This window comes from Lissotriton helveticus, chromosome 6, assembly GCF_964261635.1.
Source record: "Lissotriton helveticus chromosome 6, aLisHel1.1, whole genome shotgun sequence".
Classification (NCBI taxonomy): domain Eukaryota; kingdom Metazoa; phylum Chordata; class Amphibia; order Caudata; family Salamandridae; genus Lissotriton; species Lissotriton helveticus.
Genome location: NC_136067.1, coordinates 278,468,525 through 278,493,457, shown reverse-complemented (window position 1 = coordinate 278,493,457; position 24,933 = coordinate 278,468,525). Strand labels below are relative to the sequence as shown.

Sequence of the window (24,933 nt, the reverse complement as noted above, 5' to 3'; positions counted from 1 at the left end):
GATCCATCCTTCCAGCCATCTATTTTTTCCTTCGATTCTTGAATACTTATGTCTCTTTTCCATCTTTCTTTCCGTCCCTCCTTCCATTGTGACATCCTCTTTCCATTGTTCCATCTATTTGTCCATCATTCCTGTTAGAGTTCATCTTTAATTTAATTTCCTTTCTTCCAACTTTATTTTCATTTTCTTTTTTACTTACATTTGTCCATCATTCCATGCTTTCTTTAATTTTCTTTCTTCTATCCTCCTTACCTTACATCATTCCTGCCACATTTCCTCCAATCTTATTTTTTTACTGAAGCTCAAGTTCCTCTCCCACTTTTTCCTTTGCCAGTTTCATAATTTCTCATAATTTCCATCGCCTGCAGGTCTGTCATCATATCCTCTTACATTTATTAGCTTTTCATCTGAAACCTAGGAGTCAAAGATCAGAATGAGAGGGCCATTAATAATAATAATATTAAAATGTGCCTAGTGTTAACTCCTGCTGCAGCTGAGGAAGGAAACACCACGGACGGACGACAGCCCATAGAGGAGAGTGGTAAATTTGAAGGTCTGGGTTCACCAGACAAATTAGAGAAACCAATGGTGAGGAGGGAAATCAGGAATAGTCTCATAGGTGTCCTTCAGATCCAGGCGCACCATCACATAGGCACACCTATGTGACTATTGCTGTTTTCCCTCCTCACTGCTGGTTTCTCCAATTTGTCTGGTGCACCCAGACCTTCGAATTCACCACCCTCCTCTTCGGGCTTTCGCCTGCCCCGTGGTGTTTCACGAAGGTCCGCACACCAATAATAGAGTTACTTCAGGCCCTGGGTATACGACTCTTCTATTTGGATGACATTTTACTGCAGCCCCAATGCCCCCAAAAGATTGCTCGGCAACTCCACACTGAAATAAATCTCTTGCAGTGATCAGGCTTTGTAATCCACGGGCAGGAGAGCATTCCTGAGGAGGTGGATGCTGTTGATCTTGAAGTGGGGGTATGCCAGCCACTTGTCGCTCTCCTTAAGGTTTTTCCCTGTATCAACCCACCATCCGCTTTGTTCACTAAAAATATGTCGCTGATGAAGCTGTTGGGATGCGTGGTTGAGCACCATATGGTTCTTTTTTGGAAGAGCTCTCCTACCTCTTTGTCTATGAGCTCGATGGCATGCTGAGATATACAGATGAGATGTGGTCTGGACTCCTGATGTGGCATCCTTTAGAACTCTATCTGGAACCCTTGTACCGTCTGTAACACCTGTGTATCTGATGTGATAGGCTTTATATAATAATCAACATATAATCCCAAAACCAATTTGAGAAATATCTGGTAGGAATGTTGAACCACAGCTGTTGGGAGAAGGGGCCCTCTGAGCAACAGACTGTAGTGTAGTTCCTATATTCCCAATAGGCTCTGCGCATTGGAATAATATCTTCAGTAGTATAGACGTAGGACTGAGGTTATCTAGGTCTCTACTGACAATATTAGACTTAAGTTTCTGTGCCAGCTAGCTCAGAGTTCACTAGAAACTTTCTCGAATAGGCGAGGAGGAGTTTAACCTCCCTGGATAGGCAAGAAGGGATTTGGGGCCAGATGTAGGTAGGATTTATTTACCGATTCTTAATTACCGAATTTTACCGATTCGGTAATTAATAATCGGTAAATATGAAGGGGGGACATGTAGGACCATCCAGATGTTTTTTTTTTACCGAATCAGTAAAAATCTGAATTTACCGATTCGGTAAATACCGACCGGTAATGCCCATTCATTCCTATGTGCTTTGAAGCCCATAGGAATGAATGGGCATTACCGATTCGGTATTTACCGAATCGGTCAATACCGAATTCCACAAGGGTGCAGGGGGTGTCACTTTGACACCCTCTAGCACCCCCAAAACAGGTTCGGGTGCCATGTGGCAGGCAGACCTGCCCTAAGGGCAGGTCTGCCTGTCATATGGCACAGGTGTGCATGCACACATGTGCATGCACACCGGAATCGGTATTTTACCATCAAATTGATTTGGTGGTAAAATACCTATTCGGTAAGGCATGTGGGACTACCTACATTTCAAATTTACCGAATCGGTAAAAATACCGATTCGGTATTTTACAGAATCGGTAAATTTACCAATAGGTAAATTTACCGATTCTCTAAAATGACTGTCCCTACATACCATTTCTCTGATACCGGTCGGTAACGGCCGAAAATACCGATTTTCGGCCGTTACCGACCTACATCAGGCCCCTAGTTTCTGACAACCATAAAACATGACCACTTTGCTCTCCCTGATTAAGAGTGCATCTCTAGAGTCGTGTGAAAACAAAAGACAGCTATTTTACTCAGTCAATATGTGCGTACTTAGTTTCACCAGATTTGCAGAGAAAAAGAGAGACGAGCGTTTTCAATAAAAGGTGTTATTTATTGAGCAGTCTCTTTCCTCATACAAGAGAAATGAATTGCTACAATTGCAATACTTATCGTTAAGTAAAGTGCATACAGTAAAAGCAGGATTATGAAATAATACTGTAAAAGCATTGATATGGTTTCTTAGCCATATGATACCTTAAAATGGATAAAATAGATACATACATATATACATTGACTAATCGTACTCAACTGGTGCTTCGAACTACGCCTACCCCAGTGTACCTGACCTAAGCCTAATACATGGGAGGGAGTAAGTAAGTAGCAGTTTAAGTCAAGTTTGTTTTGCCAAGAATCTGACTCAAGAATTCTCTGTAAGGGTTTAGTCAGTTCAGTACCTGGGGATTTGAAGGCAGGAGGGCTGGTATCTCTCTCTCAGAACTCGATATCCCAGTTCACCCTCAAAGGCAAGCTGGAAACGCCGGAAGCTGGATTTCTCGGCAAGAGAAAAGACAGCGTCTCTCTCAGCGCGTCAAAAGGGAGGGGCAGCGTCCGTGGGCTCTCGCATCAGCTGGGCTCTCAGGCAAGTAGTCGCTGCTCCAGATTCACCACCACCGTGTCCTTGCTTAAGGCAACGTGGGTATATTTATACCTGAAAGGTGCCGGGTTTGACGTAAGGATTGACATAAGACGTCAATAAGATGTCACTAAGAACTGGTCGTTCTTACAGTGCTTTACAGGAGTTCTTGGACGAAATCAAAACAATAGCAGGCGGGGATTTCCCAGGTTGCTGGATGCTTGGATTTGTTTAAGAACTCGGTGTGCTTTCTAGTGGGCTGGAGGAATAGTACTTGCTTAATGTGACAGCATGCGCTATGACTAATTTATGAAACGGGTTTCTATGCCGTTGTAGGGATAGTATTGATTTATAACCGGACAAGGGCAAAGAATAGGATATTGATTCAGGTACCTAGATAACACACTACAAGACAAGCAGTCATTTAGCAACCTGCAGTAGAGAAACAAGGTTCACAAGGCACATAGATATGGTTTAAATGCTTGTCAGCTCAAATCAGTCCCGGAATAATTCAGTCTTCAGGAGTTTCCTGAATCGGAGAAGACTGGGACATTTGTGCAAGTCCTCGGACAGAGTTTTCCAATATTTTCAAGCAAGATAAGCGAAGGTCCTGCTCATAGTTTCCTGTAGTGGAGGACCACTAGCAGCCCTTTCCCTACGGATCTAAGAAGCCTACTCGGATGGTAGGATTTCATTTTGTCTGACCAATAGCTGGGACATCTGCCATAAAGTGATTTATGTACTAGGCAGCATAGCTTAAATGTAACTGTCGAATCGGCAGCCAGCAAAGCTGTCTCCGCAGAGGCCTAGATGAGTTGGGGGAGGGCATTTTGAGAGCCAGCTATATTCTGGACAGTCTGCGTTCTATTCAAGAGTGATTTGTTTGCAGATGCTAGAAGAGCATTGCAATAATCAAGTCCGCCAATAACCAAAGCCTGAATCAGAGTGAGACAAATTGATAAGGGCAACCACTAAAACACTCTGTGCAAGAGACTCAGGGTGTGGTAGTAAGTCCCTGTTGTAGTCCTGACTTGATCTTTCATGGACAAAGAGTTATCCAAACGGGCCCCTACATTTTTTGCTGTAAGAGATGGAGTAGGAGCGGGGCCCAAAGCAAAACCAAGGGGATGATGGACGTAGTGTTGAACATTGCAAGCACTCACCCCCATTAAACTGATCTCGGTTTAATCCATCATCATTCTTTAGCTCACTCTGCCACCCCAGTTCAGACATGGCCATATGCAATCAGTCTTTTCCTGTGCCTCATGGGAACAGTCCAGCTCGAACTGCCAAACCATGTCTTCCCTGGACTGGAAACGAGCATCCTGGGACCGGTTTCTGGCCAATCAGCCGTCATCAGCCAGGCTAGCTTGAATCCAGTGGCAAAGTGAGCAAGGGACCCACGTCTGGGAATACCCTGCCAAGTTAGGGCAAACAAAGCAAAACCAAAGGGGATTATGGATGGAGTGTTGAACATTGCAAGCACTCACCCCCAGTCAACTGTTCTGGGTTTAATCCATCATCATTCTTTAGCTCACTCTGCCACCCCGTTCATCCCCTTTGGTTTTGCTTTGTAGGAGCGGGGCCCAACGTTGTGGGCTACTAATTAGGGGACCAAATGGATTGAGCAGAGCCAAATAAAAGAATCGCTGTCTTAGATGCATTAAGCTGAAGGACATTTTCAGTCATCCAGTCCGATATGGCCACCATGCCCTCCTCGAAGCGTTTATCAACTAATTCTGTGTCCTTATCGAAGGACAGCAGTAGTTGAGTGTCGTTCGCATCCGAGTATGGAGTTCTACCATATTCCCTAACAATGTCTGCGAGGGGGGCCACATAAATATTAAACAATGTAGGACTCAAACAAGAGCCATGCACCTCCCACTTAGTGAGTTTCAGAGTATGGGAACGAAATGGACCAAAGTTATTTGTATGTGTACCTTGATCCAGTAAGCTGGCAAGCCATTTAAGTGTCTATCCCTGCAGACCCAATTCTCCCAATTGGTGAATCAGTTTCTGGTGAGAGACCGTGTCAAAGGCTTCTGTCACGAGCAGCAGTGCCTTGTTGTTATCCAGAGACATTATAATATAGTCTGTGACATCAATGAGAGTGGTTTCTGTTGAGTGATGGGGTCTGAATCCAGATTGAAAGGGGTCAAGGGTTCTTTAAGATTCAAGGTAACCCATCAGCTGGGTGTTGACGTACCCTTCCACCATTTTGCTCATAAGCGGCAAAAGAAAGATAGGGTGATAGTTAGCAATCATCTCAGCGGGTATATGGGCTTTTTTCTTAATAGGTAGCACCTGAGAGGCCTTCCACTCAAGTGCGAGTACCCCCTCGCTCAAAGAAGTGAGGGAATGTTAAAAATTATGGGAGCTAGGACAGGGGCAAATAGGGCAAACACATATGCTGGCATAACATCAAGAGCAGAGCCTGATTTAGCCATTCTTAGCATGGCTTCTGCCTGGGATATCTGCATCACATTAATGCTAATGACAAGGGTAACTCGTCATGGAGTGCCCATTCATTTCAATGGAAATTACATGAAATCGTTGGACATTCCATAGCATCCAAGTAGTTAAAATGTTGAAGGCCAGTTGCAGACAATCCCGTGGTAGAAGGCAGCAAATTTAGGGAATCCAAGGAATTAGAGACCTGGGGGAATTGATCATATATAAGGCTTATTTTTTTCATCAAAATAGTTTGCTATGTTATTACAAAGTGCTTGGGAAGGGGGAATATGTACATTACAATCAGTAGGATTAGTGAAAGTATTTAGAATTTTGTAAAATTACTTGGTTGAATTGCCCGCTTTGTTGAGCTTTAAAATTATATGTGCTTTCCATGCCTTTCTTAAATTCTTATGGTACGATGTGAGAGCTTTTTCCTCTTTCGTATATGTTTTGTGCCAGAGTTTCTCAAGGTTTTTGCTTTTAGGTTTTTCATTACGTACGTCCTGGGTGTGCCAAGCTGCACATTGTTTATGACTATTAGTTTGTTGTAGTTTCATGGTGGCAAGAGTATCTATCACTGTGGTTAAGGCCTCTTAAAAGACCCTAAGCTTTTTTTCAGTGTCCATATGCTCATCAGATGTAGGGGGTTCAAAGTTTTTGTTAAAGGCGTCAAGCTTTACTCTATGCCATTGTCTTTTATGATTGTGTTGGTAGTATGCAGGGCCTTGAGTACTAACACAGCCCTTAATCTGACATGGATTCAAAGGATGGTCAGACCAAGTCACAGGGTGGGGGGAATCGGTAAATATATATAGGGTGAGTTAGTGAGAAAGATGTCCAACGTGTGACCTGCCGAATGGGTAGGGCCCGTATTGATCTTTACAAGGCCCAATGCCTCCATGTTGGGAAGGAAACTAGCTGTATCTCTATTTTCATTGTCTTCGCCATAGATATTAAAATCCCCCAGTAACAGAAAGTGTTGAGAGGTAATTGTATGAGGGGCAATCTTTTTCTTCATCTTTAGATTAAAATCTTTAAGTGGCCCAGGACGGCGGTATGTAAGAACACCCTTTAGATTGTTCTGGGGGGTTAAGCCAATTTAAAAAAATACAAATTTCCATTTCAGTGTTGGAGATGGAGTCAATAACGGAGACTTTAAACCCATCTTTATGCACAATTGCAACACCTTCTCCCACTTTTCCCACTTTCTGTGAAAGGCAGGCCGTTTTGAATTTGATCAATGTTTCTAATGTCAAGCCAAGTCCAGAGCACACACAAAGAGGGTAAAATATTGTGAAGTGTATCACATATTACAGCAACAAAGGATGAGATCGTCACCAGAAAGTATTCTCTCAAAGATTTTTATTCCTTTTCACAGCTGGTGCTCCTATCAGAAGGAGATCAACCAGGGAAAATTGCCAACCGACACGTGTTTCGTCAGCGGATAGTTATCCATGACTCTTCAGGGCGGGCGACCGGTGATACTTCCAACCCGGTCCAAGTCGGGTTTACGTATTAAAACCAAACCGATTTAGTCGTTTCTCAGGAGAATATCGTCTTAGGTCCAAAGTTTTGAGAGGGGAAGACGTGCGGGTAATGCCGTCTATAGAGCAATGGCTGTCTGTCACCGCTGAGTCGGAGCGTAGAATGGTTGCCGGATAATCTGCGAGTTCTGAGGTAGCCCAAAGTCTCTGCCGGAATGTTAGTGGTCGGAGACCGATCTCCTCTGCTATGGGTCTAATACCAAGATCCATGCGTAAAGAATAAGAGGGGTACTTTGTGGAAGACCCAGCAACTGCTTCAAGAGGCTATTCTCAGTTTTAGACAGACCACCCGGGTGGCAGTGCCCCCCAGAGCTCAGCCCCATGTATTACAGTGCCTTCCACAATTTGTCTCTAGGTACCAAATCGAAGGCAGTTTTCAGGTCGACAAATGTCAAATAGAGGCTGCCACCCTCCATTGATACAGTCTTCCAATATAATAGATGTAACCTTAATATTTGGTCAATAGTGGAGATGTTTTTCCTGAAACCTGCCTGGTAGGGACTCAGGATTTCACACTCCTCCATCCACACTTGAAGGTGATCGAGGAGGTCCCTAGCAACCAGTTTCTGTGTGACATCGATCAGACTGAACAGCCTATAGTTGGTCGGTAAAAGAGGGGAGCCCTTTTTGAAAACAGGTAAAATTTCAGCCCCCAGCCAGGTGTCCGGGATCACCATGCCTCGCAGGATGGCATTAAAGACTACCCAGAGGTAGTGTCCCCATATTGTTGGTTCTTGCCTAAATAAGTCCCCTGGAATCTTGTCTAAACCCAGTGATATGCCATTAGAGCTTCCTAATTGCATTTAGGACCTCAGCTAGGGTGATCCCTTAGTCCTCATCAGCTGCTATCCCGGGGATTGTTGAGAAGCTGCCAGGTTCTAGATCAGTACCTACTTCCGTGGAGTATAAAGCTTGGAAGTGGGACTTTCATGCCGCTGCAGCAATATTGGGCTCTAGAGCTGGCTGGCCTTCGTTGCTATATGAGTACACGTGTGACCAGAACAGCTTCATGTCTCTATTTGAAAGGGGTAATCTGATAGCATTCCACCTATCTGACTCCCAGACCTTCTTTGCTTGTTGGATGCAATCTCGATAGCAGCACCTTGTTTGCTTAATCAGGTATCTCTCACTACTATTGATAGCATTGAGGAGGGCTCTCTTAGCCTTGCGACAAGTGTCATTGTACCAGGTTGATTTGGAACCCTGCTTTGCTTTGGGATGTGACAGGGGTTCAAATATGTTAACCAAACTAGTTGTTAGTTCTATCTGCAGCACCTCTATTCTGTCGATAGATTGTGGAGGTTTCAGTTCCCTAACAATCTCCCCCATTTCCTGAATGGGCTTTATGGTTAGAGAATAGTGCAGCTATCTTGTCAGGAGACTGCTTTAGTGTCTCCCTCCCCGCAGCCCCCCCATCTAATTCTCCTCCTATTGTTAGCGAGAATTAGATTGCTAGCTACAGGGGTACTACTTTCCATAGGGTTATTGAAATTTGGGAGCCGTTGCTCCAGTTTCAAGGCATTATGATCTCTGTGCTGCTGTGGCAGTATTCAGCCACCCATTTCCCTGATCTAGTTTTAACTAAAATGTAATCGAGCAAATAGGATTGTTCAGGTTGATTAGAGGTTCACGTCCCTGGTCTGTCTGACTTGGTGCTGCCATTACAAGCTATCAGAGAGTAGGTTAGTGTAACTGCATTAATCTGAAGTGCCAGCGGTGTCCAGGTCTTGATAGTTTGAATTTGAGGGTCGGGGATTGACCATAACCGATCCTCAGCACTAGAGTGCATCAGAAGAGGCAACAAGAGGCTCAAACTGACAGTCACCCCCTAAAACCAATCTTCTATTCGGGGGAACAGTACCAATGAAGGTGTTCAGTTGTTCAAAGGTCTGTGATTCATGGCCTCAACCTCCCAAAATCAGAACCCACACCAGACGCTGGCACAAACTGGTCCCAGATGAATGGGCAGCCAAACTAAGTGAAGCTACCCCCTCCCCCTCTCAAGACACTACCACGGCCGACTCCGAATTCAATACATGGATCACCCAATCTCTGGACGACATCCTCCCGAAATCCAGCACACTTAAACGTACCAAGAGAGTCAATCCCTCCCCTTGGTACACCCCCAAACTAAATTTATTGAGAAAGGAATGCAAGAGAAACGAACGCTTATGGAGGAAAGATAAAACGGCAGACAAAAAAGACTTATTTCGGGCCTCCTTAAAATCGTATAAAACGGAACTCCTCAATACCAAAAGCGCCTTCTACGAAGATAGAATCAAAAACGCCTCTTGCTCGGCACACGAAACCTTTGCCGTTCTTAAAGAACTCCTCCATGCCCCAGACCCCCCAGCAAAACCCTTGGATCCCAAAGAAGCGGAAAGCAAATGTATTAAACTTGCCACCTTCTTTGACGAGAAAATCCAAAAAATTCTCGCGGCCCTACCCCCCATCGCTACCGGCCTCATGGACGGGGATCCCCCTAACCTTCCCCCCCACCTCTCTCACTCCCCCGATAGCCCCTCACCCTCTCTTGACACTTTTGGCCCAGTGTCCACGGAAGAGGTAGCCGCGATGTTGGCCACAATCAAAAGTGGCTCTCCTCCCGACCCCGCCCCTCTCCGGTATCTGAAAAAAGTGGCCTGCACCATCATCCCCCCCCTTACGTCCCTCATAAACTCCTCCCTTTCGCAGGGCCTAGTACCTCCCAGCTGGAAAGCGGCAGTGGTCAAAGGCCTCCTAAAGAAACCCTCTCTAGACCCCCAAGACCTAGCCAACTACAGACCCATCTCCCTCCTCCCAGGAAACAGTAAGATCACGGAGAAGCTAGTGAATAAAAAACTATCACTATTTCTCGAGAGCAACAACTTACTCGGGACCTCCCAGACAGGGTTCCGGCCAGACCAGGGCACCGACACCGCCCTCCTGGCAGCAGTGGAGAAGGCCAGAAGCATTCTGGACACAGGAGGATCAGTGGCAGTGATCCTCCTGGACCTCAGTGCGGCCTTCGACACTGTGAGCCACCACACCCTAATCCAACGACTGGGAGATATCGGAGTAAGGGGCACGGCCTTGAAGTGGCTAAATTCTTTCCTAGAGGATCGCTCCTTTCAAGTCTGGGAGAATGACAGCCATTCCCCCGCAATCCCCCTCCGCTGTGGAGTACCGCAGGGCTCATCCCTTAGCCCCACGTTGTTCAACGTGTATATGTCCCCGCTGGAGAAACTGGTCAGCCCGTTCGGCGTCTCGATCATCAGTTACGCCGATGACACCCAGCTGGTGGTAACCCTCTCACATCCGCACCAATCTCCCTCTGACCTTCACAGCTGTCTCACTGAAATCCACAGCTGGATGAACTCCTCAGCACTGAAATTAAATGGGGCCAAGACCGAGATTCTGCTGCTCGGACACAAAGGGCCCTCCCTGCCGCCCCACATCGGGCCCGACTGCCTAGGTGACCCCCCTGCACCCAAGGAGGAGGTCAAGAGCCTGGGCATATGGCTCGATAAGGACCTGAGCTTTAAAACACAGGCAAAAAAGACGGCAGGCATCTGTTTCGGACTTCTCAGGGCCTGCAGAAAGGTCTTCCCGCCACCTCCAAAAAACTACTGATTAAGGGCCTCATCCTGGCGAGGCTTGACTACAGTAATGCAATTTACCTGGGTGCCCCTGAAACTACACTCAATACCCTGCAGAAAATTCAAAACGCCGCGGCCCGCCTACTCACCGACACCCCCGCCAGATCCTCGGCAAAACCAGCCTTGAAGCTCCTCCATTGGCTCCCAGTCAGAGAAAGGGTTGCTTTCAAGGCCCTTTGTCTGGCCCATAAGATTTTCCATAACAAAGGCCCGCCCCTCCTCAAGGAATTCATCATCCCTTACAAAGCGAGTAGGGCCCTCCGTTCAAGCGGAGAGAACTTCATCACTGTCCCCAGAGTCAAAAAAGCCCGGTCCGGAGGACGCCGCTTCTCAGTCCACACGGCCAAACACTGGAACAACCTCCCCCGGAGACTGAGAACCGAACCCAATCTCCTCCAGTTCTGGAAGGCACTGAAGACCCTTCTTTTCCCTTGACCCTTAACCCCCTCCGCTGCTAGCCCCCCCTGAGTTCAGGTTCTAGCGCTGGGATGCTCTAGGGTTACTACGGGCTCTACAAAACCTTAAAATAAATAAATAAATAAATGGCAAATACTTACAGGACGAGAGTAAATATTAATAAAGGCAATTTTGAGGCTAGGTGGAAAAGTAAGTATGGGGCACTGGATGTCATTAGACAAGGTGTTCAAGTGGTCCACTCTGCAGTCCAAATGTGTAGCAACCCAAGTACAGAGGCCCCCAGAGGGTCTACCTCCTTCCCCACCCCCCCTTTGTAGCTGAGATGGTAAAGGTTGCATACCCCGTCCTCATAATATCAGTCCTGACCCAAGTTTCCTGGAACATACACACATCATATCTACCTAAGAATAGCCCCCATTCTGGGGAGTCCCGTTTGTTTTTAATTCCGGCGATGTTCCAGGATAGGATCCGCAACTTATGGTCAGAATTAGGGTATTCACCAGAGGGGAGATGACTATTAAAATCTGGGCCTAGGGTATTCTCATGCCGGGCCAAAGGGACTGCTTCCACTCCTTCCCTAGGGGAACCGCTGCTAGATGTGCCAGAGAATGGAAACTCGTGCACAACAGACTGTGGATTTCCCTGCTGGTAATCAGTTAGCAGGACCCCTGGAGCATCCCTGACACCACACAAAATAACCTGAATCGTCTTTCCACTGTTGGAGCCCCTTGGTTCCCTACCTATGCCCACTTTTCTGATCAGATCCACCATTCCACGTAACTCAATCCACCTCCTCTAAAACCCCATACCTGTTCGCCACTGGGATGGTAAAGAAGAGAGGTCTGGGCTAATGGGCCACTGTAGATTGCCCTAAGAACCTATTGACTGGGACACCAATGTTAGTGGGCCTATTATGATTGCGACTGTGGGGATAGAAATAGTCCAAAGTGTGGGCCCTGACTCTTGTTGATAGCACTTGTGAGCTCAGGATGTGACTAGCCAAGATGCGAGCAATCTGTGGGTTGCTAAAGTTAGTGACAATACAGTCCCCTTGCATTGTTTTGGGTCTGATGCCCACCCAGCCAACTCTACGAACCATTAGAATCTCTCCTGCACAGTCGTAGGAAAACTGCTCATATCTAGCCAGCCAGAATAGACACTTAATATAATGACATATGGAAGTGAGGCTGGGAATAGATTGATAGTCGGAAGCATCACAGCTCCAGTACCTTCCTTAATAGCCACCAGAGAATCCCCTCGTACCCCATCCACCCCTAGCACTATTTGGACAGGCCCTTTAGCATTTAGGTACATCATGTGGGAGACGGGGTCATAGGTCCCTTTCAGAGTAATAGAACCCCTGGGGCCAGTAGGAATCCTCCATGCTTGATTCCGATGAGTCAGACCCTGTTTGATGGGGAACAGTGGTTACTGCTAACTCAGTTATGGGCATCTATTCTGATAGTTTCCATTGGTATGTTTGAAAGTGCCTCCCTTGGGGGGGTCTATACTCGCCTGCAGGTATATGAGGAACATCTGGGCCTAAACCCTCCCCTGTGACTACAGCGTTCCCTGGTGACTCTTTTTGGCTAATCAGTTTACTCATTGCAGTATCCAAGTGCTCCAAGCGACCCCAAAATGGAACAAGGCTATTATCTATTAATTCTTTAAACTGTGCAAGAACAAATATCCAGAGCGGACTCCCCAGCGGTGTCCAGAACACCCCTAGGAGTACTGCATATAGGTACATGGAACACAGCATCGGTTTGTGTACTGATGGTATCAAACTAATATACGAACAAGTATTACCAGAGCCCATTGTTCTGGTTTACCTGCCATTTTATTGTTCTCAGTGTGTAGCTGAAGACTGTATGGCATGCGAATTACATGTGATTGATAGCTGTTGTTTAGTGCTTTACACACCAGGATCATAAATCATCAAAAAAACTCTTTATTTGTAATTTTTTACACGGTTAATTAGCTCCAGAAAAGTACTATGATTGAATCCTTCCTCTAAGACCTCTCAAGGTATCATCTTAATAGAGTGGACAACACAGCAGTGCCTGCAGCTGAGATGATATGACAAGACGAAGAAGAGCTTAGACCTGCTAATAGTTTCTGGAGTCAGTTATGTGCATAACCAGGTTTTGAACCATTCATTGATATGCTTCAGATTTTCATATGTTTAATAAAATAGCTAATTTATCGAGCTGTATGTATTCTGTGGAAAATATCTTTCAAGAATTGTTTGTACCATGTAGAAATCCTCAGTTGAGTGACTCCGAACCAGTACATTTACATTATGTACTCACTCACCCAGTAACTTCATGCATTTGGAAACTATTTTCTATCCATCCATCTACTCAATAATCAATCCAAGCTTGAGCCATGTTTCTATGCACCCACCCATATTTACAACCATGCAAACTTTCCATTCAATAAAGAAGCACTTTAACTTACAGAATAGCAAGACCAGTTGACTTCGCCGATGCTTGTTTAAAAATGAGCTTACACATTAGATGTCTTGTAAGATCCGTTTTGCATGTGTGAGAGACAGTGACTTTGGAGTCTTGGAATAGTTTTTCACAGCCCAGCCAATTGCAGGTCTACAGTAACAGGAAACGTCCCCTTTATTGCCCATCTGTAATATGCAACTAGCCCTTGTGAAGTGATGTATTCATGCCAACTGCAGGCTTATGATAAAGGAAAAGTACCCCTTTATTTTCCATCTCTAATATGTATATAACGCTTGTGAAGCAATCTCCCTATTTGACTGGTTTCAGTCTGTTTTTCCTGTGTAATATTAGCAGCTGAATTGGAGACTGTAAATGGGAGAGCACTGCTCTACACACAATAAACTTGTGATTTAATAATTCATGGCATTGTTGGCAATGGTGGTATAAAACGCCTAGTTTTACTGGCCGAATTCACAACGGTAAATGTTGTAGATCACCAAGAGCCCTTCATCTCTTCTGGGAGACCTAGTTCTGAACTGAATGAAGGTGTCTCCCGACTGCCTTCTATCATCCAAAGTTTGGAAAACCTATTAATAGACCCAGCTCCAGTTGGAAATGTTTCTTCCTTATTTTGAGGGTGTTAGGAAGTGGATAGAAGGTGATGTGTATCATTGTAATTCGGAGATTAACACTGGTCCGAATAGGGCTTTCAGGGTTTGTGTTATATTTTTTGGTGAAACCAACAAAAATACATTTGGAAGAAACATTTTGGACCTCATCTTTCTTGCTTCTTTTGCAACAGCTTTTTCAACAGTTGTTTTCAGTTTACTTTGGCAGGATATCCATTTAGATTCTGTGGTACACATTTCAATATAGTCTGCTCCTTTTCATGGCTTTTAGGTGCTTCTAAGATCTCTGTTGTTGGTGCTTCTTTTCTTCTTTAGGTTAATGCCTTCATGCTAGTACTGTGTAACAGCTATGTGTGATCCGTTGACTGATTTCTGTGATATCTTCATTTCTTGAGATCTGAATCTGCCCTTGAACGGTTCAAAGAGACACACCACAGCTTGTCCTTTCTCTCCACACCTGCCAGGCAGTTTCCAAAATATTGACCCTATTTTTGGTATACTAGAAGTTTGGCATATATAAAACACCAAGCTACTCAGTCCTTTCGATGTTGGGGGCTGCAGCTCCCAGAGACAATATCCAGGACATTGGGGCAAAACGCAGATAAGTCTCTCCAAGGAATCACAACCTTTTTACAGCTTATGTATCCCCTTTATGACACACAACCACCCTGTAGAAGGAAGAATCCGCCATTTCCTCCAGGGGTGGCATGACATAATGTCCGACAAATGGCCCCTCCAAATTGTACAATGTGCCTGTGCCCTTCTATTTCTGTCTACCCCACTGCACCTTCCACACCCATCAGGGCAGCTGACTTGGGATGCCATGTCAGTTTTGCAGCAGGAAGTGCAGAACCTTTTGACCCAAGGCACTATAGAGAGGGTTCTGGCCTTGGGAGCAGGAACTAGGTGTTATCCTACTACTTACTAGACGCCGGTTTCTCGTGATAGTGACAATTTACTGCTACGCTTATGATCTCAGGACCTTGAGACCTAAGCCCCTTACGTGGGGTCGGAATTCGGATTTACCGGATTGGAGATCTTTATTTCACTGTATTTATTATTCGATATGGGCATTTCATTGCGGTGTACGAACACACCTTATTGGAATTGCCCTGATGAAGTCTGTTGCGTATACCGGTATTAGACAAAACACGTGTTGGCTAGGATCCACATGAATGCTGCTATCAAAAAAATAAAAGAAGACGAAAAAGTAGATGTGTGGACTTAAACCTTTTGTTGGACTTTCACTATAAACAATTGTACCTCTTCCTTTGCTCGGGATACAACGGACTTAACTTTATCCTACTACTTACTTGTGCAGAAGAAGAATGAATGTACCTGTCCTTTTTTCGATCTTTGGTATCTTAATGCTGCCCTGTGAAATAATGCATTCAAGGTGTTCATGCTAGCCCACATTTTGTCTGTCCTTGAACCCAGATACTGGTTGTTAGCTTTGGACCTGCAGAATGCTTATTTCCAGAATTGTGTCCTGCAGGCTCACAGGCAGTTTCTGTGGTTTATAGTGAGCCATAAGACTTTTCGGTTTGTGGTGCTCCCTTTTAGTCTGACCAGTGCCCCTCAGGTGTTCACGAAAGAGATGTCTGTCGTTCTAGCACATATTTGGAAGTTGAGTTTTCCAGTCTTCCTCTACTTTGATGATTGAATGAATGGAGACTCGCCCCAGGCTGCTGTAGACCACCACCAGACAACATTGAACCTTCTAACGTCATTGGTGGTCACTTTCAATGTGCTAAATTCACGCCTGACTCCTTGACAGATGCCCCTGTTAATCTGAGCCATCCTGGATGCAGTGCCTTTTTGTGCCTTTCTCCTAGCGTGGAGAGTCCAAGGCATTTTGGGTATCATTCCTAAATTTCCTCCTATGCCCTAAATTGCAGTGAGGATTTCTGAGGCTACTGAGCCTGTTTGTCTCCTGCTCGTCTATTGCGCCAGATGGCTCATGCTGGCTCTGAAGTGGGATATGAAGTCCTAATGAGTGCAATGCCAGGGTAATCTATTGTATTACATCAAGGTGTTTGGAGGAGACTGTGAAAGATCTGCAGTGCCAGCTGTTCGACCGTGTTTGGGCCAGAACAGGCCCCTCTCCCTACCCCACTCAGAGCTGAGGGTCGTGATGGATGCTTCGTTGCTGTGTTGGGAGGAGGGTCTCTGGAAGAGGTGGAGATCAGAGGACTCTGGTCTCCGGCTGAAACCTTACTCCACATCAGTCTGTTCGAGTTGATGTCAATCCACTTGCCGTTGAAGGCCTTCCTGCCAATTAGCAAAAGTAAGCTAGTACATGTTCCCGCAGGCAACCCGCCGCTTTGTGGTACTTCAACAAGCGGGGCTAGGTGGAGACTTGGGCCCTCAGTTTGGGTGCTGTACACCTCTGCACCTCTGCACCTGGCTGTATTGATGGGGCATTTCTCTGGTCATGGAACACCTGGCGGGATCTTTAAACACCAGGGCAGGCCAACTCAGCGGCCAATGCTTAGCAGATCACATATGGTGGTTACACCAAACAATGGAGTATGACGTCTTCCAGATACAAGGAGAACCTTGGCTCAATGTCTTCGCCAAAGTCAAGAACATGCAATGTCAATACTTGCGTGTTGATGTTCCCACAATTACACTATTTTTCTCTCTGCCTCTCTCTGTGTTTCTATCGCTCTTTGTCTCTCTCTCTCATTGATTGGGACTGTTTCCTCTCTTGGCTCAAGTTCTGAAGAAGTGAAGGAACGACTGGGCTCAAGTCATCTTAGTGGTTCCGGATTGGGCCAGGAGAGTTTTTCCATGAACATCTGTCATCTGATCAAGCTACCTCTTCCGTAGTATCTTCTGTCACAGTAGCAGGTTATGTGCACCTGCACCTCCATGAGTGGTAATTGAGCAGCAGCAGTTAATTTCATGTGTTTCTCTTTCTATGGTGTTTGAAGTTAGACAGGCAGCTAGATGCCCTTCCGCAAAGTCAGTGTATGCCAGATGCTGGGGCACGTTTAGATTGGTGCAGCAACTGTTTGATGGACCCATTACAAGCCAATCTATTGGATATTATCTTTAGTTTTAGCCTTGGCCCAGTAAAGACTTGCACTGCACACGGTTAAAGGCTACTTGTTGGCTCTCCCAGCTTTTTCTTGTGGTGGGGGGATAATTCTTGTTTGCTCATATAACCTGCGTATATTTGCCCCAGTATTGGAACTTTCATAGATTCCCATGCTTTGTATCATTCCCCGTCGTCGGAATGGGAGCCTCGGTAGTATAAAAACCATAGAAACAAAAGAGAAACCTAGGCCTAGGCCTCATCTCATTTTGTATCCTATCACCCTCCTTTTTGTAAAAAGAGACCAAACTTTTGCCAGGACCAATAAGAGCAGCCTCACCCTCTAGAACCTTCCTGAGAGAGCTGAGAGCTCAGAGCCTCAGATTTTTCTACCGCACGTTGTGCTAGGGAGTCTCCACTGAGCTCTGCTCAGTTTTCTCTACTTTCTGGTTATTTCTTCAGTTTTTTCTTCAAAACATCGATATGTCTGACAAGGAGAAGAAGGCCTTGTTCAGGCCCTGTGCCTCTTGTGGGGAAAAAACGCCTGTTTGTGGAAGATAAGCATGAGAATTGTGTTTATTGCTTATATCCGGACCACAAGGCCACAGAGTGCAAGATTTGCAGGACCTTCTCCAACAAGACCCTTCGTGACAGAGAAGGTCGGCTGTTAACCTGGCTGCAGAAAATGAAGACTCGCAAGGAGGTGATCTCTTCAGATGAGGAGGATTCCACATCTTTTGCTTCCTCTCACAGATCAAGAAAGAGGGGTAGGTCTCCCACTGCTGCTTCTACATCTGAGGCCCCTCTTCATGCCTCTCACAAGATCTCTGATAGGTCTGAGAAGGCTAGTCCCCTTCAATCTCCTCACGGAAGTGAAAAGGAGAGGCAGGGACAGGCTGCTGGAGGTGTTACAGCCTTAAAGGACAAAAAGGAGGGTGCTCTCCCTTCTCTTCCGTCTAAAAAGAGTAAATCCAGGGACAAACACTCTACTGTCACTTCAGGATCTAGTCAGGACAAAAAACAGCGTCCGTCGACGACGAAAACACCAGGTACGTCGACGACAGTTGCATCTGTGAAAGTTCCCGCTGTTTCTGTTCCGCCGTCGACGGGATCAACGGCGGCAGTTTTGTCCACGACGACGACTTCGTCGACGTTCAAGGTCCCGAGTTCGTCGACGCTGACGTCTTCCACGTCGACGACGATGACAGGCAAACTACTGTCGACGGCCGCGTCGATGACGACAAACTACGTCGACGACGACAACCACTTCAACGCCGACGATGATGGTGATGACGACGAGTTCGTCTACGAGACCGTCGACGATGACGTCGACTATGAAGATTGTGTCGGCGAAGACTATGATACCGTCGACGATTCCGCTGACGGCTCCGCCGACGACGGCTGCTCAGGCGACGACGGCACCGTCGACGAGACCGTCGACTGGTCAAAAAGTAGTTTTTCCTATTCAGAAGATGAAAATTACGCCGGAGATAACTTCTCCACGACGAGTTCCTTCACATCCACCGACAATGCTGCTGGATGATGAATCTGAGGAGGATGAGATGGAGGATGATGATAATTATGGCCCTGCATATAGTCCTTCAGACTTGCATGTCAAGATGCAGGAAACGGACACGGAAGAGTATTGTGAGCAGCCAGATGGCCAGCAGTTACATCCGTATGTTCCGGATGAGCGACTCACGCCGGTCTTGGGACAGGGCATGGTGGCCATGCCCTCTTCGCTTATCTCTGATTTGCAGATGATGCTTCAGGATTATCGTCAAAGGTTTCCGTCGGAACCGCCTGGACAATCTGCATTTCCTCCATCTCAAATCCAGCCACAAGTGCAGCCAACTATTAGTCTTCCAGTGGTGTCCTCTTCACCACCGCCAGTGACACCTTTGGTGCGGGTCCGTACACCAGACCCCTTACCAGTTCAGACGGTCCATCAAGATACCTCTTCGGATGAGGAAGTGATGCAGGTGGATCCTTTGGTTGATCCATTACAGGACCCAGACTTGGATCAGGGGGACAGTGGGCCACAAGATCCGGACGCCTCTGGTCGTGACACGTCCGTCTCCCCTCCGGTGGATATAGGGGGTTTTCATCATCTGATGGAGCGAGCAGCAAAGAGGTTTGGCTTACCTATTTCGAGAGAGGAATCGGAATGTTTCCTTTATGACTTTAAGGAACAATACCGGAGATCTGTCAAGTCTATTCCCATCATTGAGCATGTATGGGAGGAGGGCATGAAGATCATGCAAAGTCCAGCCACGGTGATTCCAGTGCTCCCCAGGCTGGAAAAGAAATATAATGCTCCGGAAGGCAGTCCAGCTTGCCTTCTTGGTCAGCCGAAGCCTGACTCAGTGATTTCTTAGGCAACCCAAGCAAGTCGAAGAATCCATCCACACCGTTGACCACACCCCCGGACAAGGACGGCAGACGTCTGGATAATGTTGGACAACGGTTTTCCTCTATGGCCAGCTTGTTAGTTAGAGCGGCAAATGCTCTTGCCAACTTAGGCCGTTACGACCGCCAGATGTGGTGCAACATGGAACCCTTCGTGGAACTATTACCAGAGCCCACAAAGGAGGAAGCCAAGAAGGTGCTTACAGAAGGGGAAAAGTCTTCTGCAGAAGTAATTGACTGTGCAATGGACATTGCTTCCACGGCGTTTCGTGCCTTGGCAGGCTCCGCTGTGCTACGGCGCCAGGGTTGGTTAAAGGCCACCTGGTTTCGTCAGGAGGTCCAGAACAGAATCCTAGATCTCCCATTTGATGGGGAGATGCTGTTCGGGAAACATGTGGACGATACCCTGCAAAATATAAAGAAGGACACAGACACGGCAAAGTCCTTTGGCTCACTCACCTATCGCAAGGTCCCCTTTAGGGGCGCACGAGGTAGAGGATTTACGTCTTACAGAGGAAACCAGCAGAGATATTCCTCACAGTCTTCCCAGTCCTATAAACCCCAATACTCAAATCAGCGACAGGGGCAATCAGCGTCTTTCTCTCGCAACCCTCCGCGGGGCCGTCAACATCGACAAGGTCGTGACAACACCAAACGACAATAGCGGCCTCCCGGCTCTACCTACTGTTCCTCCCCTCCCAATCACATCAGTGGGGGGCAGGATATCCCTTTGTCTGGACAGTTGGAAGTCAATAACATCGGACCAGTGGGTACTCAATATCGTAGAGAGTGGCCATACGTTGGAGTTCCACAACCTTCCTCCAACGCGAGCTCCGGGCGCCATCCGCACAGGACATCTAGGATTACTCCATCTAGAAGCCCATCAATTGTTCCTCAAAGGAGCGATAGAACCGGTACCGCTCTCTCAGAGGGGCCGGGGATTCTATTCAAGATACTTCCTGGTGCTGAGGACTGCAGAAACTTGGCGTCCCATCCTAGACCTTCGGGAGCTCAACACCTATCTCGTAAAGCTCTCATTCAGGATGGTCACTCTCCAGGAAATTCTTCCTCTCTTGAATCCGGGCGACTACTTGGCGTCGCTGGATTTAGAAGACGCATATTTCCATATTCCGATACACCTAGCAACAATCTCTGGAAGTTTTCCCTTACTTGGATGACTGGCTCGTCAAGGCACCATCTTTCCAGGAAACTTCTCAAGCAGTTTCTACTTGCATCCATTTGTTCCATTGCCTGGGCCTTCAGTTGAACGAACGCAAGTCAGTCCTGCTGCCCTCCAGAACTGCCAGATTCCTGGGGTCCGTGTTGGACACCACGCAATGTACAGCTCGTCCCTCGGCGGAACGACAACAAAAGTTGATGGTTTCAGCTCGACTACTCTGCCACAAACAATTCCTGTCGGTCCGCCAATACAAATCCCTTCTCGGGTCGATATCATCCTGCATACCATTGGTACCACATTGCAGGCTGCGAATGCGTCCTCTGCAGGAGGAGCTAGACAAGCAATGGCGCCAGGCAGAGGGGTCATTCAACGACAAGGTGGTGGTGACATCAGCAATGAGAAAGGCGAGCGAATGGTGGCTTCTAAAAAGCAATATCGCCCAAGGTCTGACATTCAGGACTTCGCCTTCACCCATGGTAGTGACCACAGACGCTTCATTGGAGGGCTGGGGTGCAGTTCTCCGAGAGCTTCAGGTCAGTGGCCACTGGAGTCCAGGACAGCGCCAGTGCCATATCAATTTCCTGGAGCTGACGGCCATTCGGTTGGCCTTGCAAGCTTTTCTGCCCAGAGTTCGCAACCATTCAGTGCTGGTCTGGACGGACAATACGACGGCCATGCACTATGTCAACAAACAAGGGGGTACCAAATCGCAGACTCTGTCCGCAGAAGCTCAACGGATTTGGGATTTCGCGATTCTAAACAACATCACTCTGAGAGCCGAGCACCTGGCGGGAACTCTCAATGTCAAGGCGGATGCCTTGAGTCGACAGACGGAAGTGACTCACGAGTGGGAGTTGAATCAATCCATTCTAGACAGAGTGTTCTCGGTTTGGGGGACGCCAGCCATCGACCTCTTTGCTTCGCCGGAGAACGCCAAATGCCGGTTCTACGCAAGCAAAGTTCACCATCAGGGGTCCCTGGGGAACGCTCTTTCGATGGCTTGGTACAGCGCGTTCTTTTACGCTTTTCCTCCAATTCCCCTCATTCCTCGAGTTCTCAAGAAATTGAAGGCAGAACCCTGCAAGTTGATTCTAATTGCTCCAGCATGGCCCAGACAATTCTGGTACACAGAGCTTCTGAGGCTCTCCCAAGCTCCTCCAATTCATTTGAATCCCATTCCGTCCCTTTTGTCCAGGAGTCAGGGGCAGGTTTACCATCCGGACCCGAGATCGCTCCACTTGACGGCGTGGCTCCTGAACACCGAGAATTCAGTCCTCTAACACTCTCTCAGGAATGCAGAGAGGTCTTGGCTCAAGCCCGAGCACCAAGTACCAATAAGACTTACAAGGCAAAATGGAAGAGATTCTGCTTGTGGTGTCAACGGGAGGGTCTCCATCCTTACACTTCCCAACCTCATCAATTGTTGCCATATTTGCTATCTCTGGCCAAGTCTGGCTTGGCACATTCATCGGTCAAGGTACATCTGGCAGCCATATCAAGGTATCGACGCAGTTCTTCAGGTCCTTCCTTATGGTCCTCTAGGGTTGTTAAACAATTCTTGAAGGGATTATTCCGGATGTATCCGCCAGTCCGTCCTCCTCCACCAGTGTGGCAGCTCAACCTGGTCTTGGCGCAACTCATGAAGGCTCCGTTTGAGCCTGTGCACAAAGCAGATTTAAAGTTCCTATCTTGGAAGCTAGCCCTCCTTGTGGCTCTAACATCAGCAAGACGAGTGGGTGAGCTTCAAGCACTCTCCATAGTGCATCCATTCCTGCAATTTAAAAGAGAGGGTCTTGTTCTTCGGACCAATCCCAAATTCATACCAAAGGTGCCATCTGAGTTCCACTTGAATGAACCCTTGATTCTGAAATCTTTCTTTCCGCACCCTTCTAAACCTGCGGAACGCACACTACATTCTTTGGACGTTCAGCGATGCTTAAAGTTTTACTTGGAGCGCACACGTCCCTTTCGGAAGTCAACTCAGATGTTTGTGTCCTACAGCGCACCACGTAAGGGGTTGCCTTTGACAAAGAGTGGCATTTCCCGCTGGATCTCCAGTGCGATTCAATTCTGTCATCAGGAAGCAGGCAAGCCGCTGGACGGAAGAGTCCGTGCGCATTCCACGAGGTCGGTGGCATCATCAGTGGCTCTCTTTTCGGGAGTTGCCATTAAGGACATATGCAGGGCAGCAACGTGGAGCAGTACTCATACCTTCACGAAACACTACTGCCTGGAGTCTGCAGGACGAGACGACGCGGCTGTTGGTCGAGCAGTCCTGCGGAATCTTTTTCATTGAGAGGTGAGCTTTCCCTACGATCCCTCCATCCTGGTGAGCACATTTTGTTTGTTTTGCTATGCTATATGTATTGCTTATATGGTTATGTGATGCCATGTATTTACAAAATGTGTTCTTGATAATTTACTGCTAGCTACTCTGATACAAAGCATGGGAATCTATGAAAGTTCCAATACTGGGGCAAGAAAACAAGTTACTTACCTGTAACTTTGGTTCCCCAGTATTGGTGACTTTCATAGATTCCCATGCGTCCACCCGCCTCCCCGGGGAAACGGCTACGAAAATCTGAGGCTCTGAGCTCTCTCAGGAAGGTTCTAGAGGGTGAGGCTGCTCTGATTGGTCCTGGCAAAAGTCTGGTCTCTTTTTACAAAAAGGAGGGTGATGGGATACAAAATGAGATGAGGCCTAGGCCTAGGCCTAGGTTTCTCTTTTGTTTCTATGGTTTTTATACTACCGAGGCTCCCATTCCGACGACGGGGAATGATACAAAGCATGGGAATCTATGAAAGTTACCAATACTGGGGAACCAAAGTTACAGGTAAGTAACTTGTTTTCTTCTGTTGTAACCTTTTGTGATACCACAGAGGGACTTGAATTGGGTTCTCACTTTCCTAATGTGCACCCCTTTTTGAGTCAATTCACAGTTGTCCATTATGCCTCTTGACCCTTGAAAATGGTAATGTTGGTCCCAATAACATCAGTTTGTCACATGAGTGAGCTGCAGACACTCTTGATCCAGTCGCCTTACAGAACATTTTCTGACCGACAGTCTGGTGTTGAGAAAATGAGCTGCATTTCTGCTGGAAGTAGTGTTGGAAATGGAGGTCTTGTTGCAGGGATTCTGCTCCTACACAGAACTGTGCTCAGAGACCCAGTGAACTCACCTTAGTGCCTAGAAACCCTAACCAGCTAGCATCAGTGTCACATTAGCTCTTCGTCCTATAGCAAAGGAACCAATGATTAGACAACCCAGAACTTGCGACTTAGGTTATACTCCGGAATGGTGGGAAGCAAGAACACTCTTTCGTTATACTCTCATACCAGTCCACAACAGGAGTAAAAAAGAGACACGGGAAAGGTTACAATATTTTATTTTAACGACATGCTCTAGGATGCAGTACCTTTGCTAACATAAGCAGACATATGATTAGAAATATTATGATCAGCATTGTTACAATTCCATAAAACACAAACGGAGAAATCATATTACAATGATGGTGAAAAAAGGTCTTATCGTAACTAGTATATCACCCTCCCTACCTAGGAACTATGTTTTATAAAATATAGAAGGTCTCTTAGGCTTGTTTGGGGCTCCAAGATCAGCAGGTGTGAATCACATCAGGATCTGCAAAAGCTCTCTGTCTCTCTGGAAAAACGGGATTCTTTCAAGTGTCTGATATCATGCTTACAGTGCAATATTAAAGGCACCAGAATCACGTTGCTGCAGTGCATGTATGTTATGGCTGAAACGTGAGCCGATCAGCCCGAACAACAGCTACCTTGTTATGATAACCTTGGAGGCTTTAGCACTCCGTGTGCAGACTAGAGTCACAATGTAAGTCAAGGGATGCTGAAAACAAGCCATTCTCATGTGTAGCATTTCATGCAGCCTAATTAAAAACAGCAGTTATATGCAGTGTTGTGTGCAAAAGCAGCAGAAAGGTAAAATGGCGTTTAAACTTCTAATAAGCCTATGCTAACATAGCAATATGGCAACAAGGCCCAGCCCTCACTACAGTCTCTAGTTGGCAGTAGTATGCACCCTGTCAAGTAGGGGCACTTCCTTCTAGTCAGGATGAGTAAAGTACACACATATATTTTTCTATGCTTTCCCTCTGGTAGCTTGGCACAGAGCAGAAAGACTAAACTACAGAGGGAATATGTCAAGTGTTTGTATATAACCCACAATAACACAGTTAAAACACCACTTGGACACCAC

At 46.6% G+C, this 24,933-nt stretch overlaps 1 protein-coding gene across 4 annotated transcripts in view; it reads left to right on the top strand.

Annotated features, from left to right (window-relative positions):
• Window positions 1-24,933, top strand: part of TDRD15 (tudor domain containing 15) — a 218,600-nt gene that overhangs the window by 96,523 nt on the left and 97,144 nt on the right. The gene's annotated exons all lie outside the window — the stretch shown is intronic.